General features: G+C 39.6%; 1 pseudogene; it reads right to left on the minus strand.

The window, feature by feature from the left end:
• Nucleotides 1–18078: 18078 nt before the first annotated feature.
• On the minus strand, nucleotides 18079–18555 carry LOC103020662 (nuclear cap-binding protein subunit 2-like; annotated as a pseudogene).
• Between the last annotated feature and the right edge of the window lie 1986 nt (nucleotides 18556–20541).

Raw genomic sequence — 20541 nt, forward strand, 5'->3', positions numbered from 1 at the left:
ATTTCAGCTAAGGTTACCATAGCCTCAATTCCATTGACACAGCTCTATAAATAATTTTAAAATATTTCTTCTTAAAAAGAAAAAAAAAAAATTTCTTCTTGGATGTTGTATAAGAGGGAAGCTTAGCTCTGAATGGACCAGTATGCCTAATCAGAAGCAGCAGTTAGGAGGTAAGATCATAAATGCCTCAAAAAATCACTTAAATAAAAGACTGGGGTACACTGGTGCAGTCTCTCAGGATGTGGAATTAAAAGGAAACTGAAAGATCATTCACTTGGTTTAAAAAACAGAACTAATGATTTATCACACTACAGTCTCTTTTGCTCTACTCTGACTTTTGAAATGAAATATACATAGAGTAGTTAAATAAAATTTAAAAAAAACATAGCATTGTGTATTAAGAGCACATTTAAAATTTTCCTTATCATATAATAATTTGGTATAAGTACCTTTTTCCCCCCACCTGCTGCTAAAATAATCTAAGATACTTTTAGTGGAATAAGTCAGAAAAAGAAAGACAAATACCATATGATCTTACTTATACGTAGAATCTGAAAAAACAACAACAAACAAACTCATAGGTACAGAGGACAGATTGGTGGTTTCTGGAGGGGGGTGGGGGAGGGGCAAAATGGGTAAAGGGGTCAAAGGTACAAACTTCCAGTTATAAAATCAATAAGTCCTGGGGATGCAATGTACAGCATGGTGACTACAGTTAATAATCCTGTATTGTATATTTGAAAGTTGCTAAGACAGTAAGTTCTAACAGTTCTCAAGACAAAAAAAAGGTTATAACTCTGTGTGGTAATGTTTATTAACTAGACTTACAGCGGTGATCATTTTGCAATATATACCTATTTTGAATCATTATGTTGAACTCCTGAAACTAATACAATTTTAATTATATTTTAAAGATATAATTATATCTGAATTAAAGATATTTAATCTTTAAATATATCAATTATATCTTAATTAAAAAGTTTAAGATACTTTTCCCTCCTCAGATTTAAGTATGATCAGAAACTTGTATCTAACTGAACTAAATACATATTAAGTGGAAAGTTTTGTCACAGTTTGGATTTCACACACATTCTTACTTATATCTGTCTTGAAATACTTGAGACTGGTATGCATAATGCTATTTATTCTAACACTAAATATAAATGCAGGTCACAGTGGAATTGCAAGTATGTTTGTTCCAACAGCTTCAAATTATAAGGTGAGCAACGTGTTTTTATGCTCTTTTTCTCTGGCCTTTCTAAAATTGCAAATTGCCAAGCTAGCTTAGCCCATGGATAAGCTGATAACTGGCAATGTGGGTGGAGGTGTGTGTGAGAGAAACGGAAGAGGAAGAGACAAAGTTAGAAAAGGGAGTTCCACTGAACTACTAAGGGTAACCAGTTACCTTACTATCACTTCCCAGTTCTTATTCAGTAAGTAGCCCTTTGCTTTCTTTGGTCCTATGCAGCTATCTCTGTTTTTATTTCTTAGAGAGACAATGTTATACTACTAATGTTAGGTTAATCATTCATAATATCATAAAAAGCACTAAACACCAGGTGACAGAGGGCCAAATTTCCAGAAGCTCAAAACCTTAAGAAAAACAAAAAGCCACCCAATGGGGCTTCCCTGGTGGTGCAGTGGTTGAGAATCTGCCTGCCAATGCAGGGGACACGGGTTCGAGCCCTGGTCTGGGAAGATCCCACATGCCGCGGAGCAGCTGAGCCCGTGAGCCACAACTACTGAGCCTGCGCGTCTGGAGCCTGTGCTCCACAACAAGAGAGGCCGCGACAGTGAGAGGCCCGCGCACCGCAATGAAGAGTGGCCCCCGCTCGCCGCAACTGGAGAAAGCCCTAGCACAGAAACGAAGACCCAACACAGCCAAAAATAAAAAAATATGAATAAAAAAAAAAAAAAAAAAAGCCACCCAATGAAGTTATCCACAATTCCCTCCTCAAAATGTGACCACTTCCAGACCCTGAGAGAATTTTGCCCATGCCCTCCTAATGCCACAGGCCATCTTCTACTTTGTACTCTTAATTCCACTGTGTAATATAAATGCATTGTGGCCAGTACATTTAGGCATCTGCAGCTCCCATAGCCCTTAATCTGGTACCTTGTGCATAGTAGGTACTCATAAAGGAGTATCAGAAAATTCCATCTCTAAGATCAACCTAAGGGGAGGGGAGTCACTACTTGACAAAGGATGTGGCATAAAATATTCATGTGGGGCTTGAACGTACCAGTTTCATTAAGGAACTATTCTCACATTACACAGCAATCAGGCAGGTGCTTCAGGAGGGAACAGGTTTCTTTCAATTGGTATGTCATGTCATGGGACTTTGAAAGGAGATATGCCTAGTGCTTTAGAAAGCTCTTAAGAGAAGCTCCCTAACTCTCTCTAGGAAAACTAAAAATAGGAAGGATGGATTTGCCTATTCTGGACATTTCGTATAAATAGAATCATACAATATGTGGCTTTTTGTGTCTTGGTTCTTTCATTTAGTACAATGTTTTCAAGGTTTATCCATGTTTTCCTAGGTGGCTGCACCATTTTTCAATCCCACCAGCAACGTATGAGGGTTCCTATTTCTCCACATTCTCGCCAACTCTTGTTACTGTTGTCTTTTTGATTATAGCCATCCTAGTGGGTGTGAAATGGTATTTCTTTGTGGTTTTGACTTGCATTTCCCTGATGACTAATGATGTTTGATATCTTTTCATGTGCTTATTGCCCATTTGTATATCTTCTTTGGAGAAATATCTATAGAAATCTGTTTCCCACGGGATATTTGTTGAGTGAAAGAACTCTTTGTTTTGGATACGAGCCCCTTAACAGATATATGATTTGCAAATATTTTCTCCCATTCTGGGGGTTGTCTTTTTATTTCTTGACACCTGAATAAACTTTTTTTTTTTTGGCTGCGTTGGGTCTTCATTGCTGCGTGCAACATTTTCTCTAGGTGTTTTCTCTAGGGTTTTCTCTAAGTGTAGCGAGCGGGGGCTACTCTTCGTTGTGGTTCACGGGCTTCTCATTGTGGTGGCTTCTCTTGTGGTGGAGCACGGGCTCTAGGCGTGCGGGCTTCAGTAGTTATGGCTCCCGGGTTTAGTTGCTCCGCGGCATGTGGGATCTTCCTGGACTAGGGCCCGAACCTGTGTCCCCTGCATTGGCAGGCAGATTCTTAACCACTGCGCCACCAGGCAAGTCCCCTGAATAGACTTTTGATCCAGATGCCAGATCACTCGTTCAGTTTGCACAGGTGTCTACTTCTCAGATGATAAAGCAACATTGGCAATTGCTCCCTGTGTAACCATGTGAAGTGGGGAAAAGGGCAATTCCAAGAAAGGGGACTGGACAGGGCAGATGATCAAATAGGGATTCACTACAGTTATACAGTTATTATGTCATTTCCTTTCATTATAGGGAAGTATATATAATTACTCTAGAGATTACAGATCACTAATGGTTAGAGGGCTAAAGATATGTTACTCACTAATAATGACTTTAAAAAAGACAACCAGGGGCTTCCCTGGTGGCGCAGTGGTTGAGTCTGCCTGCCAATGCAGGGGACACGGGTTCGAGCCCTGGTCTGGGAAGATCCCACATGCCGCGGAGCAACTAGACCCGTGAGCCACAACTACTGAGCCTGTAAATCTGGAGCCTCTGCTCCGCAACAAGAGAGGCCACGACAGTTAGAGGCCCGCGCACCGCGATGAAGAGTGGCCCCCGCTTGCCGCAACTGGAGAGAGCCCTCACACAGAAACGAAGACCCAATACAGCCAAAAATAATAAATAAATAAATAAATATTATAAAAAAAAATAAATAAATACAGGCTGTTGTTAACTGACAAGAGGCTTGTGCTTAAAAAAAAAAAAAGACAACCACACTTCTTGAATCAAAAGATAATTTTAAAATGCCTGATTTCTTATGAAAGTGTGTAAACTCAGGAAACAGTGATATTTCAAAATCATCCATTTAATAGAGAAAAAACTGTATGGCATTTACAAAAAGCATTCTCTTCCTCAAATAACAGTCCCTTCTTCAAAATTTCAGAAGCTGCTCAAATAATGCTCCTAAAAAGTAGCATTGTCTAGGTACAATGTACAGTAAAAGGCAAAAAATGTGGAAGAAATTTTATATTTGTTCCAAATATGTACTTTGAAGTTGACTACTTTGAACAGATTTCAAAAGAGCCCTGTGTTGTACCTAATATTCTTTGTCCTCTTAGGCTTAGCTAAGCATAGATCTTGCTTAATTTTATCCCTTGTCAATACAAATATCTTTCTTTTTAAATTTTACTAGTGTTATAAGCTATGTTTCCCCTAAATTTATATGTTGAATCCCTAACCCTCAGTACCTCAGGATATGACTGTACTTGGAGATAGTCTTTAAGTAGGTAATTAAGTTAAAATTAGGGCAGGCCCTAATCCAATATGACTGGTATCCTTATAAGAAGAGGAAATTTGAACCCAGACACATACGAAGGAAGATCATGTGAAGACACAGGGAGAAGACAGACATCTACAAGCTAAGAAGAAAGGTTTCAAAAGAAACTAACCTTGATGACACCTTGATCTCAGACTTTTGGCTTCCAGAATTGTGAGAAAATAAATTTCTGTTGTTTAAGCCTCCCAATCTGCGGTGCTTTGTTATGTCAGCCCTAGCAAACTAACATAGTGTAGCTGTAGAGATGATGTTTTTAAGATATCAACTTTTCCTCTGTATCTGAAAAGGAATGTTATGAAGGGCTTTGACTCTGTTCCTGTTTACATGCCAATATCTGCTAATTAAAATGTGTCATTAAGGCAGATCCAGAGGAACTGCTGCCTGGACATTCTGTTAAAAGAATTGTTATTTAGGGTTGTAAGAAACAAAACTCTTTTAAATTACATGCAAATGTAACTTTACCAACTGGCTTCTCCTAAATTAAAGTGAATTAAGGAAGGGTTAGGTTTGCTAATTTAACAACTGAGAATTTTATTTTTATGTTCAAAAATTCTTTCTTCTTCTTTCTTTTCCTCTAGATATTCCTCCTTGAGAACTAACACTTATATAACACTGACTATGGGCCATGCTATAGTCTGAATGTTTGTGTCCCCCTGCCCCACAATTCATATGTTGAAATGCCAACCCCCAAAGTGATGGTAGTAGGAGTTGGGGCATTTGGGAGGTGATGAGGTCATGGAGACAGAGCCTCATGAATGAGATTAATATCCATATAAAAAAAAGTCTGAGAGAGCTCCCTTGTCCCTTTGGCCACGTGAGGTCACAGTGAGAAGTCTGCCACCAGAAAAGGCCCTCAGCCAAACATGCTGGCACTCTGATCTCGGACTTCCAGCCTCCAGAACTGTGAGGAATGAATTTCTGTAGTTTATAACCTACTCAGTCTGCGGTATTTTGTTATAGCAGCCTGGATGGACTTGGACAAGCCAGGTACTTTTTAAAGTTCTTTACTTGTTCAATAGATATTTTTAAAGCACCTGTGACGTGCCAGGTCCTCTTCTAGGTGTTTTGGACACATCAGTGAAAAAAAAACAGAGAAGTTTCCTGCTCTTGGGGAGTGAGCAGATTGACAATTAACCATAATCACCATAAAGAAGTAGATGACATAGTATGTTAGAAGGTTAAAAGTACCACGGAAAAACTAGAGCGGGCTGAAGCACATCAGGAGTTCAGGGGATGGGAGGACCTTGGCTTTAAACAGGGGGATCAGAGTGGGCCCATAAGGGTGATAGTTAAGCAAAGTCTGAGGGAGGTCAGCAAGTTAGTCCTGTGTACATACCTGGGGAAAGAGCAGAGACAGCAATCTGGGCAAAGCTCTGGGGCAGGAATGTGCCTGGTGTGTTCAAGAAACAGCCAAGACTTTGTCTTTTACTCTCTGATCTCTTTTCCTCTGATGGTTTTGTGTCATTTAAATGAACTTAGTCATTCCTGGTTTAAACTTAGTCTTAGGACCCAGGCATGTTCAGGTCTCCCTCTCTCTCCCTTCTTGCTATGTCTTAAGGGGTTACTCCAGGTGCCTGTGCGTGTGTGTGTGTGTGTGTGTGTGTGTGTGTGTCTGGTTTGTGGCTGCGACTTTTGCTGACATCCACTGCTCTTGTACTTGTCTATGACTTCCGCCTTGACAATGCAGCAAGACTGCTCAAGGGGAGGCTGTCAGCCTTCGCCAGCTAACTGGGCAGCCCTGGCCCTGCTCATACTGCAGCCTGGTCCTGGTTTGGGGCCAGCCCTTTGCAGCCTCAGCTATAGGGCCTCCTCACATGGCCCATGGCAGGCTCACTCGCTCTCACTTCCAGCTCCCTACTTGGAAATGGTAACATTCAGGATTTCTTTCACAGCCCTCATGGTTGTAGGATGGAGTCTGCCAGGAGGTATTATCTTAGGTTGTGCTTTCTGCCTGGATCTTCTCTTCTACTACCAGCTTCTACTGTGATGACTGCATTGGTGGTGCGAGCTCTCTGAGGTGAACCTCCAGCAGATTTCCAGAGAGAAGAGGAGAGCAAGCATTCTCTGTCCACTTTGCCCAGGCCAGGGCCACAATGCCAACCTGGTCTTTGTTGACGAATTGGTCAGAATGGCCACATTTGTCGCTTGATATCCCTGTAACTTCTAGATATCACGGCTAGATCCTATCAAAGGTCTTTCAAGTCGCTGGTTTCCCCAACTCCGTCATCTAAGACCAGGATCTCTAATTTTTAGTCATGTTTTGGAGATCAGTTTCAAGGCTTCCCAAATACATATCCACTCTTTTACCATAATTCCCCCAGTTCAGTTGCTGGAGAAAAATGGATTTAACCACATACTAGAGGAGTGCCTGTGTACTAGACCTTAATTCCCAGCCAGATGAATCACCCACTACCCATCTGTGATTCTCTCTATAATTTTACCTAGAACAAATCCTTCTACTAAAACTATGGATTGCATTATTATTCTTTTAGTCTCTTCCCTCAAGTATGCAGCCAGTGACCAGTACCTTGATGAGCTACATGCCTACAATACCTATAGACAGACTTGAGAGAGCTGTTCAGCCTTAGCATATGAACACAGTCTGTAGGAGGACAGCCAGGTCAAGGGCAAGGTTTCAACATATTCATTGTACTTGGCTTTGCTACAAGGTGGAAGATTCCTTGACTCATTACTAGTTGGCCAACTTCATGAACTTATACCTCCAGCTCTCTCTCTCTATGCACACCTGGACTTCCTAAATATTACCTGTTGTGATTTTTATCCCAGACCTGCTATAATAAGGTCAGACCTCCTAGCACACAACCTTTGGACCCCTCATGCCAGCAAGGTCAGCAGCGCCACCCTGCATGGAAACAGCACAGGCCATAGGGGTCTACAGCCTCAACCCCGGCCTGTCACTGATCATGTCAGCTAAAGTCTGGGACAAATTTTACATAACCTTTTCTAATTCAATGATACCCCTCGTAGGGATAACGTCTAAAAGGATGCACGTAAGAAACGAGTCAGTCATCCCTCTGGGAGACTCCTCCCAGTAAGCAAGGGCAGCCTCTTTTTTGGACAGATCTTCACAGTCATCTGAGGGCTACATGATCTACTGGTGATGTTTCCTTAAAAACCCAAAGGTCTCTTGAGACAACCCCTCAGGGGCAAAGTCACCCTGATTTTGAGAGAGAGGCAAGTTATGCCTGGCTTCTGCACAAGAAATATAGTTCTGGAGGCTCACATGGTGTGCCTGGAAGGAAAACGTTGTTTATGGTTGTTAGGTTCCTCCAAGTGTGACTTACATCAGTCCAGTGCACAGGTTGACAGCACCTCCATGTACAGTCCTTGTCACCTGGCAGACCTTAAGGCTCCCGGTTTAGTGCCAGTAATTGAGTCTAATCCTTGTTTTGGGAGGAACTGTCTGAAGGCAGTCAGTCCAACATGTCCTGTTTGTCCAGCCATTAACCAGGTGACATCTGTCTACCCCATAAAATGACTGAGAATGGAAGTGAGGAAGATATCAGAGGTAGTAATTAGTGATTTGCATGAGAGATGCAGGATCTGGGGTCATCCTCTGCTTTTTCTGATAGACTTTTTGATAAGGTTAAGGGAAATGGCAATTAAATATGGTTAGAGCCATCTGTTGGGGGAATGAGAAAGCCATCAGTAAGTCAAATTTAAGGGGCTTATAACCATTTCTAACGTGGGACTTTTTCCTGCTTATAATCGGGGCATTTTTCCTTGTGAGGAAGGCCCCTAGAGTGACTCTAAAAGACAGAGATCATTAATGACCCTCCTCCTCCATATCTTTGGAGTCTGAGGTGGTCTCTCCTAAGACCCAAGTGCTGTTCTCCTTCCACCAGCACAAAACCAGTGTGACCCATTCCGGTATCTATAACTTCACTTCCCCTCTCCCCCAGTTATCCCCCGTTGCACCCAGACATTTTGTCTGAAAGGCTCAGTTACAAGATGGACAAAGGATTTTTATAAAAATCATAGATACTTGTTATATCCCCTACTTTGGCCCATGTGGGCTGCTATAGAAGGACTTGGTGAGCAGTGTATTCAACAAAGTGGTTATTATCCTAATGATGTACAACGATGTTGATCCAACAAGAGAATCCAGGTGGCTGAACCAGAATTAGTTTGAATGCCCCAGGCCCTCTTTTGGCTGGGCATCTTTACCTGGAAGATGTACAAATCAGGCCAACGTGGGGTTGCCATTAGGGAAAGAAAGAAGTATGCCCAGCGGTCAGGATTGAATCCTGGATTTTCGAAATGGGTTTATATAAACCCATACCACTTTCATCCTGGCCATTACTCTGGAAGCAGCTGAGAGATGATGATCCCTTTCTGGAGACAGCTGAATTCAGTGACCAGGGGGAGGTGAGGAAGATAGAGTCTCCCTGAGCTGATTTTTACAGAGGTTCTTCCAAGCTCAACAAAACCAGATTCTTGTGCACAGTACAAAGCGTGGAAGGTCCATCAAACACTTAGGCTGAGTGGCTTCAGTAATAAAAGGTACACCATGGTCCAAAAAGCCAAAAACATTACATAGTTAGTTAGCTCCAAGTGTCACAATGGTGTGGTCAGAGTCAGCTGATCTAATTGCAACAACAGCTGACCATTTCCAGGCTCTTGTGGGTTTAAATTAGTCTAACTGAGGACCTGCTAACTTTTTCTGTAAAAGGTCAAGTAGCAAATATTACAGACTTGTAGGCCGTGCAGTCTCATTCTAATTACTCAATCATGCCACTGTCCTGTTAAAACAGCCATAGACAATGTGTAAATAAATGGACAAGGTTGTGTTTCAATAAAACTTTATTTATATAAATAGCCAATGAGCTGCCCACTCTGGTCTAAACTTGAGTTAATACATACTTTGAGCCAGATTCCTATTTCTTATGTATGTTTAAGCTATAACACAGTCTTGTATACTTATCTTTCTAAATGCACAATTTCATCAATGATAATTTAGAATTACAGTGGCTATTTTGGGGACCCTTTGATATGGACAAAATTGTTCATTTTAGAGGTGCCTTAGAATAAAAAGAGAACAAAATCTAAAACATCCAATGTTCTACATTTTTTGGTTGTTATGAAGAAGCACCAGAAGAAATTCAGATTCCAAAATTGCTTCCTGAAAGGATTGCTTGACCATGGCATAAAACAAAACTCTGAAAAACATAAAGTAATCTAAACAAATCAGGAGATAATCTAATGGGCTTTTTTCTACTATTTCTACTCCTCCATTTCCCTCTGCCCCTGTATCTCCTGATAGGCTCCCCTTCTCTCTTGGGCAGCCAGAAACCCCCCAAACACCAGTTAACCCTTAACTGAGAGCAGGAAAAATCACTTGTGGTTGATTTTATTCCCTAGTCTCACTCTGACCCGAGAGACATTTTAAAGACTTTTGAAAGCCTACGTAAAATAAAGAGAAATTTGCAAAGAAATTTGCATTATTGTAAGATTGTATAATAGGTCATATATTAGAGGAAACCTCAGATGCAAAATAAGTGGATAGAAAAGACAGAATAAGATGACATTGGGATGACTTAAAAGATGCTGAGTGTGAAGGAAATTAGAGGAATTTACAGATGCTATAGATGGTGTTCCTATTAGAAACTGCAACTCAGATTGATACTTGAACCCACGGTCTTTTGAGATTACACACCTGGTCTCAGGACTTAATGAAGCTCACGTTCTTGATGTCTCCTCGCAGAAAGAATTCAGTGAGAGAGACAAAGTGATAAGTAAGAAGTGGATTTATTTAGAGAGAAACACACTAACAGAAAGAATGTGGGCCACCTCAGAAGGCGAGAGGCCCTGAAATATGCCATGGTTAGTTTTTATGGGCTGGGTAATTTCATAGGCTAATGAATGGGAGGATTATTATACTTTGTTCTTGTCCTTGTTCCACTCCTATCTTCTCAGTCAGAAAACCCAGTGGGCAGGGATGTAAATTCATTCAGGTCCTGGGGGCCATAAACAAGATAGTCTTTCCACACTACACTGTTATTCTGATACCAAGTGGTGTGCTGCAAAACTGTTCAATTCTGGTGCTAACTACTCAGAATTAGTGTCAGACCCTCAGGTTAAAGGGAAGAGTCCATAACAACGGCTCCACTTCAGACTCCAGTTGCAAGTGAGGGCCCCAGGCCACCACACTTTTGATCAACTGGCTACAAATCCAGGGGGTTCTCATCACCCCCTTCAGGTTTGATAATTCACTGGGATGACTCACAGAACTCAGGAAAGTGTTATACTTACAATTTTATTATAAAAGATACACATCAGGACCAGCCAAGTAAAGAGACTTATAGGGTGAGGTCTGGGAGGGTCCCAAATACAGAGTTTCCCACCCTCTCCCTATGGGGTCAGGGTGCCTTACCCTCGCAGCACATTGATGTGTTCACCAACCAGGAAGCTAGAGTTTTTATTGGGGTTTCATTACAGAGGCATGATTGATTGAATTATTGGCCACATGACTGAACTCAATCTCCAGTCCTCCTCTCCTCCCCTGAGGTCAGGCTGGTTCAAATTCCCGACTATCTAATCACATGGCTGGTCTTTCTGGTGACCAGGCCCCATCCTGAATCATCTTATCTCTTAGCATAAACTCAGGTGTGATCCAAGGGGCTTATAAATAACAAAGAAACTCCTATCACTCAGGAAATTGCAAGGATTTAGAGTCTCTCTCCTAGGAGCCAGTGGTAAAGGCCAGTGAAATTCTTTATTACACAGCAGGCCACCCCTTGGCCTTTGGCCATCATTCTTTTTATACGCCTAACATTTGGAGCAGCCAGTGATGGGTAGAGACAGCAGGATTTTAACTCTTATCTCCTAATACATTTGACTATCAATATCAGTATTATATTCAGTGTTATAATCTTACTAACAATGCCAGTGTACAATATGGTAGATGTAGCCTGAAAAATAAAGTCAAAAGATACTGGCACATTACTACAGTCCTATTTAGTCATTAATAATTAGTCCAGTCCATCATCTTATCACATGACAAAAATGGCTTCCAGGGTGAGGTCAGTCAGGTTTTCAGGCTTCCATTCGATCCTGTCAGGTTCCAAAAGCAGAAATGATCTCAACAATACATAGCTTCACCTTTTCAGGCATCCGGTATGATTGAGCTAAGAGACAATATCATTTCTTGCTCTGAGCCTCTTCTGAAGTGTTAATGTAGGTAGCATTGTATTTCCCTCATTGCATAACCCATTTGTTTATTCCTTTCCCTCAGCTAAGAAGATTCCTCCTTCTCTTTATTTAAACACAAACTTTTCCAAATTTGGAAGGGATGTTAGGTTAGGCCACTATGCTGTTCTAGATCATAGTCAGCAGTATCAGCCTAGCAATTCCCCCCCTCCTTGCCTCACCCTTCAGCCACATCTACTCATATAGGGTATGGTTATGTAAAAGGATTTCAATCTAAAATGGAACCCTGATATGAAATGGAGAATCTCATGCATGCACCATCAGAAGAAAGGAACTTAACAACTGAGAGACTGATTTTCCTAAAAGCCTGATTTACAGAAGACTGAGACTTATCTCCTGACCCATGAACATCTACTAAGAATCTCTCCCCATCCTCAAGCCAACGTACTTACTACTTGGACTCTGGCTGGACTCCCCAATCTTTGTACCCCTTGTGAATAAATACAGTCCTCCCCAAACCCTCAACAGACTTACCTGTAGCTTGCTGCAGCATGCATTCCCCAAACTGCAACTCCTCTGCTATTCCTGAATAAATTCAATTTCTGGTAACTCAAGCTTGCCCCATTTTACCTCTTTATTTAGGTTGACAGTTACATAGGTACAGAACTAGTGGGTTATTTCTACCACTGGGCAATACAGCTGCATTCAAAGGCCAGTCAGATTTCTTATTATACACATCATAGTGCAAACCCAAAGACTATGTCATCTTTGGTGTCTTAGAGGCTGTATGTTTTATAGCTATAGATCCGTGTTCTGCTTTCTTTAGCGTCCCTTTAGATCAAAGTTGTCAGTGCTTATTTGCCTTCTCCTGGGAAAGTCAATAATATACCTGAACCATTAGGCCCCGGGAGTTTATTAAGGTATCCTTCTTCCTTTCACAAGTCCTCAACCACAACTTGTGGTTCTGTTCTCATGTAATTTGTGGATGACCTTTGGGTTGTGTTCCAAAGATGAGGTGCGCTGTAAGACTAATCCGGCTATGGATTTACTGTTTTAGCTTGGAAAGATGTAAGATTTCTCCCCCCCCCAACCAAAGTTACAATTTTGTTATTAGCTAAAACATGACTTATCCAGCAGTAAATCCCTTACCTTTGACAGACTACAACCTGTTAAAAAATTTCCTGGACTAGTACAAAGAGACATTTAAGAAGATTCCTGGATCTCACTGGCTACTGAAATTGCCTTACCATCATATGATTTTACTAAGTAATGGGTAACCAAACCACTTCTCTGTAAACCCTTGAACAAGCCCTTGGAGTTCTTTCACCTTCTTGGCAGTCATCAAACACCAATAGCTACTACAGTCTCTTGACTCAGTGGCAAAACCTGCTGGCCTTGCCTAAGGGCAACAGCTGCAGCAGCTAAACTAGTGGAGGTTTCGGTTGACTTGGTTCTAGGGTGTCCTTTAACCTAATGGTCCCTCATGCTGTATAATCTTCATTGCACACTGATAACATGCAACACTCTCAGCAAGTAGGGTTACTTCTTATGAAATCCTACTATGTTCTTCCAGTCATCAGTGTGGTTTTAAAAATTCTGTTATTCTTCCATAATCTGAAGAAGGAGAAAGTCATAAATGTTCAACCTCTGCTTGTGAACTGTGCCCCAAACTGATTTACTAAAATCACTTCAGGAAATTCAGACTGAATCTTATTTGTTGACAAGTCATACCTTAAAACTGAAACAGGTTGGATGCACTATAACAGGTGTGACTTCACACTTCAAAATATGACCTCTTGCCAGAAGCAAAATTTGTGTAGGTGGCAGGACTCATTGTACCCATCAGAGCTTGTCAGTTAGCTAGGGCTAGGAGATTTAACACATACAATGAGAGTAGATATGATTTTGGATAAGTTCATGGTTTTGAAATGCTTTGGATACCACAAAAGTTTTGTTTTTTTTTTAAAAATAAATTTATTTATTTGTTTTTATTTTTGGCTGTGTTGGGTCTTTGTTGCTGTGCGCGGGCTTTCTCCAGTTGCGGCGAGCGCGGGCTACTCTTCATTGCGGTGTACAGGCTTCTCATTGTCGTACCTTCTCTTGTTGCGGAGCACGGGCTCTAGGCAGGCACTCGGGCTCAGTAGTTGTGGCGCACGGGCTTAGTTGCTCCGCGGCATGTGGGATCTTCCCAGACGAGAGATCGAACCCGTGTCCCCGGCATTGGCAGACGGATTCTTAACCACTGCGTCACCAGGGAAGCCCCCACAAAAGTTTTTAACTTTGGTAGGAAACCCTTTAAAAATGGTCAGCAGCTTAAAGAACTTTTGAGTGATCTAATGCTCTCTAAGGAGATGGCTACTCTAAAGCTAGAAGCTCATGCAAAGGAGGAAAACATGGAAGCTTAAAAGAAATGCTCAGGCTGATCATTATGCCTCATAGTCAGCCCTTGCTAATATCCTAGCCCCTATGGAACTCTGAGACCAAGTTTTTGCAGAGGTTCAAGAAATCTATTCTAGAATGGCAGTGGTTAGCTTCAGAGTCAGAAAAAGATACTAGGAGAAATCTGGATGCAAATCACACGAGAATAGTCTCTGGCACTCTGGCTTCTTGTTAGCAACAGAGATGCTCAAATAGGACCTTGCAAAAAATTTTCATGAAATTGTCCACCAGAGTAAGGATAAATTGGGTACTATACTTAATCTATATTAGTGTCAAACTACTGAGGGTGTTTCTGGTTCATGACTCATTTGTCACCAGCATAATCTTGGTAAAATTGTGAAGGTAGTAGATAGACACCTCCAAACAGATTTCTCATAACTACTGGCAAAGGTATTTTTAAAAGTCAAATTTATTGAGCTATAATTTGCATTCAGAAAAAGTTTCTCTTTCAGCGTACAATTCTATGAGATTTGACAAACACATACAGTCATGTAATCACTCCCAGAATCAAGATATAGAACATTTCTATCGCCTGAAATGATTCCCTCATTACCCTTTGTCAGCAACTCTCCTTCTAGCCTCTGCCCCTAGAAACCACTGATCTGTTTTCTATTCTTATAATTTTGCATTTTCCAGAATGTCATATGAACAGAAGCTAAAGTATGTAGCCTTTCAAGCCTGGCTTCTTTCACTCAGCATAATTATTCTGAGGTTCATTTGTGTCATTGTATATATCTATAGTTTTTTTTTATTGAATGCTTGTACCATAATTTGCTTATCCATTCATGAGTTGAAGAAGAGTTATTTACAGCTTTTGGTGGTTATAAATAATGCTGCTACAAACATTTACATACATGCTTTTATGTGAACATAGGGTTTTATTTCTCTTGAGTAAATACCTAGGAGTGGTATTGTTGGGCTGTAATGGTAAGTGCATGTTTAACTTTGTAAAAAACTTTCAAACTTCTTTCTAAAGTGACTTTACCTTCTCATACAGCAAGGTATGAGAGTTCCAGTTGCTCCACATCCTGGTCAACACTTGGTATTGTCAGTTAACAATTTTTTTTCTAGTTATTCTAATAGGTTATGTAGTGGTATCTCTTTGTATTTTAATTTGCATTTTTCTCATGACAAATAATGTTGAGCATTTTTTCATGGGCTTACTTGACAGTTAAAATTTTTGTTCAGTGAAGTGTCTACACAAATCTTTTACTCATTCAAAACTTGTCTTTGTCTTTTTATTATTGAACATTGAGAATTGTTAATATTATATTCTAGATATAAGTCCTTTATCAGATATGTGTTTTACAAATACTTTCCCCTAGGCAGTGGCTTGTGTTATATTTAGGAATCCAAGATAACAAGTTTTATGTTTTCCATTAGACACTTTATAGTTTCAGGTTTTGCATTTAGTTTTGTGATCCATTCTCCAGTGGATTTATTTCTGTAAATGGTGTGAAGTATGGGTAAATTCTCTTTTTTTGTATGGATGTCCACTTGTTCCAGAATCATTTGTTGAAAAGAACATTTTTTTGCCTTTCCTCCAATGAATAGTCTTTCTTTCTCAGAGTCAGGACTTTCTTAGTGATCCTGTCTTTCTTTCCTGTGACAGTCAAACTTTGACTTATATCCTTGGCAGGTTTTATGCAGGAGAGAGTTTCCTTCTCCTATCTTTTGTGCTAATGCCATACTTTTTACTTGTGTTGTAAACCACATTACATTTCTATATTTTTGCTTTAGACAGTTAATTATCCTTAGATGATTAAAAATAACACAAAAACTTACATTTACCTTCATTTTAACTATTGCTGGCACTTTTCATTTCTTTATGTAGATCTAAATCTCTGATATTATGTTCCTTCTACCTGAAGAATTTCCTTTGGCATATCTTGCAGCACAGATGTGCTGGTAATGAATTTGGCCTGCTTTTGCTTAACTAAAAAGTATTTCACCTTCATTTTTGAAAAAAATGCTTTTTGTTGAGTATAGAATTCTGGCCAACAGTTTCTTTCAGTAAAGAAGTGCTTCCCTTGTTTTCTGGCTTGCACAGTTTCTGACTAAAAGCCTGCTAATGTTAGTCTTTGTCTCTTTATATATAATAGATCTTTTTATTCTGGTTGCCTTTAAGATTTTCTCTTTATCTTTGGTTTCAGAAGTTTTTTGTTTTTGTTTTTTTTTTCCTCAGTGTTTGTCCTACTTGGGATTCTCTGATCATCTTGATCTGTAGTTTGATGTCTTTTTTTATTTTTAGAAATTTCTCATCCATGAACTCTTCCAGTATTTCTTCTGTCCTGTTCTCTCCCTCTTCACTTTCTAGGCTTCCAGTATTTGTAGATTAAACATTCATTATTGTCTCACAGATCTTGAATTCTCTGTTTTTTTAAAATTCTTTTTTTATCATCATGTTCCATTTAGCTAATTTCTTTCTTTTTTTTTAAGTTGGTCTTTTTTTTAATTGAAATCTTTTACAGAAGACAATGCAAATAGGAACCACTGCTGTGGTTTTAAGGTCTATAGAAATCTGAGTTATGTTTTACTGCAAAATATATAATATATTAATTCAAACTACAATGTAAAAAGATTTTAATAATGAATTATATGGCCTCATTAAATTAGATATTTACAAATATTTTCCTAAATACTTACAACTAATTTAGATATCTTTTAAAGTTCAAATAGCCAGTTTAAATTTGAGAAAAAAATACATTTACTGTAACTTGAAAGATGTTCACATTGAGATACTTCAGCCCCAACTTCACAAGCTACTGGAAATTAAGAGATACTTTGTTGCTAGATGAAAAAATGTCACTTATGTCAGGGAAAATTATACTAGACTACCAGTTTAAAATGAGCAATAGTTCACATAATATTAGAGAAATTCTCTCTTGCCTTACAAATGCAAAATAAATCCTCTAGACTCCCTTCTCTGTAGAGACCACCAGCTCACTATCCAGGTTCTGAAACTTAGCACAGTTAGGGAAAAAACAAGACAGACTTCAGTATGACAATTAGCCAAAACATTTCCCCAGGGAAGCATTTCTGATTTTGTTTTTGTTAAGCATTCTCTTGATCTTTAAGTTCTTTTTTTTTTTTTTTTTTAAGTTCTTTTTTTAAAAACAAAACAAAAACCAAAAAACAAAAAAACCCACTCAATTCCCAAGATCAGTTTGAAAATGAAAAAAATAGATCCAATGGCTCTCACAGCAACCTTCATCATGTCAAGGCAATGTTTTAACTCACGTCTCCTGATATTTCCTCCCCATTTCCTACTGACAGCGTCCCCCCTGCCCTTAGAGTAGTTGAGGTTCCCTGTAATACAGACCCTTGGTTTTTTAGTGTTAGCTAAAACACATATTTTGAAAAATGTGTTTAGTAAATACCCTTCAAGTCCTGACCTAATTTCCTGATATATAAAGCATATAAGAGGTGGTGTCCCCTGCGACTGTCTCAGGCTTACTTTTGCACCAACTATTTAGAAAGTTCCCTTGACTCTTAAGTTTTCCTTTTGAGATTAAAATTCAACATAGAAAAAAATTCAGTTATCAAACATCTATTCCTAATTTAGAGCAAAGCTACATTACATAGCAAAACTCCACTTATTAAACTTTATCTCATGCAAACTTAAAATTTTAAAAATAGTAATTCCAGGCCCCAAGGTAGACCTACTTAGATGTAAACATGGTAAACACTTAAAATTTTTTTTTCCCATCTTCCTAAAAGAAGTGTGTTTTTGGCTGATAGGTCAATATTATACATCAAGTCTGTTGCTAAGGAACACAATTTTTGACCTGGTAAATTATTCTGGTAATCTGACACACGACCAAGATGCTAAGACTATAGAATTAAAGGCATTCTTTTGGATTCTGTCCTTTAATAATTTTAAAGAGGAAAACCATGAAGAGGCTTCCAGCTCAGTAGAGACATTGATTAAAGCTTGGTAAAAATGGGAAGGTTTGCAGACCTTGGGTAACACGTGTCAAATTCAACAGGCCAAAGGAGTGAGTTTTTCATGATGGGGCTCTCACCACTCACAGGTTTGGGCCAGTTTTCCATAGCCTCCTCTCCCAGCATTGTAGTCCTGATGATACTAATCTCGTATCTGGTCCCCAGAACGACCACGGCCATACTGCCTGCCCTCCTTAAAGCCTGCGTCCCAGTCTGTGCGAATGATCTGGTCATCCAGATGCGTTCCATTTATGTACTGCACGGCATTTTCTGCATCTGCTGTTGAATACTATTCCACAAAGCAGAACCCATATGCTGTTCTCTTCATTTTATCCAGGCCCATGATGATTTTCTTTATGTCACCACTTTTGCTGAAGAGTTCATAGATTTGTTCTTCAGTTGTATAGAAGGAAAGATTTCCAACATACAATGTACAGCTTTTCTTCAGTAAGTTTTCCTGTTCTTCATTGTCACGCCAGAAGTGCTGGTCCCAGTACTGGCTCAGCTTGACGTAGGAGTTGCTGCGCAGTGCCTTCAGGAGGCCACCTGACATAGTGCAGAGAAGTGGCCGAGGGCGCCGTCACTCCAGGAATAATGAAACCATTTAGCTAATTTCTATTGGTCTATTTTCAAGTTCATTGATTCTTTCCTCAACTATGTTGAGTCTATTTAGGAGCCTATCCTTCGTCTGTGTTTCTGCTATCTATATTCTAAATAGACTTTAAAATTTATTTCTAATAGTTTTTATTTCTTAGAGTTTCTATCACTTTGCTGAAACCTCACAAATGTTCCACTAGAGCCTTTAAGATATAAATCATAGTTATTTTAAATGCCCCCCTCTGGTAATTCTAACATCTGTCTCATCTCTGTGTCTGTTCTGTTGATTCCTTTGTCTCTACACAGTGGGTTCCTTTCATTTGAGTCTTTGTGTTTCATATTTTTTTGTTGTTGAAAGATGTACTTCTTGTGTAATATAGTAGAGACTAAGGTAAATAGTACTTAGGCCAGGAAATAGGCACACTTCTCGTTCTAGGCTGTTTGCACAGGGGACTGAGTCAATACAGTCAGGATTTGAGTTGAGTTTGGGTTTTGTTATTGTTTTGTGGTTACCTTCAAAGCACACTACAAACTTCAACTTCCTTTAGCATTACCTTGTGCTTAGAGGAAGGACTTAGTATTAATGGATTTCTCTTAATGTTTCAATTCTACCCTCAGCTTTTTTACCTCAGTTTTCCCTGTGTGCCACTGCCACAGAGGTGATCTCTCTCCATGCTCTTACCTCTCCCCAAGGGCTAGGCTGCTGTAGCTTATTACTTGGTGCGTAATAGCCTGATGGTAGAGGACAGAGGGGATTCTCTATTTTCTTGTCCAGTCTCAATCTTAGGCAGTGTATCTAGGTCTTTTGGGGTAGAGCTTTCTCAATGATCCTGCTCAATCTCCTTTGGCCGTCAAACTCTGCCTTGTATTTGGTGGATTTTTTTTTTTTCCGGAAACCAATTGAACTTGTATTGACACCAACTACATGACTTTTCTCAGTAGCCTTATGGGAACGGATAAAGTGGCTTGACCCAAGATAACACTGATTAGACTTAGCAATGTTACTTTTAAATAAAACCAACCCTATTTTCCCCCCGAAGGTGGCTTAGAGAGTTCATAATGGTCACAAACTAATACTACAGATAAAACATTTAAAATTTTGATCCAAGCTTTTTCTGTCATCCCACACTTGAAAGGTATCTGTTGAACACCAATTTCCCAATCCTAGCATCACTAGCTTACAAACCTTAGGGCTAATAACTCCCTTCTCATTTATCTACTGTTCAATTTCCATTAGTTTCAAGATACACCAGTGTAAATACCATGACTATTTTGCATGAAGTTAAGTATTCTACAGATCCCAGAGTCATGGGATTGAACCAGGAGCTCCCACCTTTTATGTGAACTTCAGAGGTACCATTGAGGCTAAGGCAATTTAATTTAGGTTAACTATGATCTGTTCTGTTTGTAAGAGAACCCTCTTGCAACAGGTTTATTCAATTCTCTTAAAAATGGTGGCATTACTTTTCACCTTTCAGAAGCAACAGTTACACAAATGGAATATTGGATTAAGTCTAAAAATGTGGGCCCTAGTCAACTTTCATTATTTTTCTGCATATGATCATGATAAAGGATCAGGACATCCTTCACAATTCCAAGGAAAATCCAATTTAAAAAGTTTGTCCTTGCCAAACTCCATAAAACAGCCACTTCAGAGTAAATCAGCAGAGCATTGCATCACCCAGTAAAGCTGTAGGTTTCATCACATGCACCAACAAATCTACGTGACTAGTTTCTGCACTCCTATTTTACAGAATTTATTTGGCACCTATTGTACCAAACAGCATTTTAAACACGGACATATCAACTCCCTAATAAAGCAAAAACACAGGCATTTCCCTTATTAGAAACAAGATATACCATCACTTAAAGTCTTCAAACATGATTGCACTTTAACTTTCATAATTTGACAGTGCATTCAATGAGTCAATCTGCAGACAAC

The sequence above is a fragment of the Balaenoptera acutorostrata genome, chromosome 3, assembly GCF_949987535.1.
Source record: "Balaenoptera acutorostrata chromosome 3, mBalAcu1.1, whole genome shotgun sequence".
NCBI lineage: Eukaryota > Metazoa > Chordata > Mammalia > Artiodactyla > Balaenopteridae > Balaenoptera > Balaenoptera acutorostrata.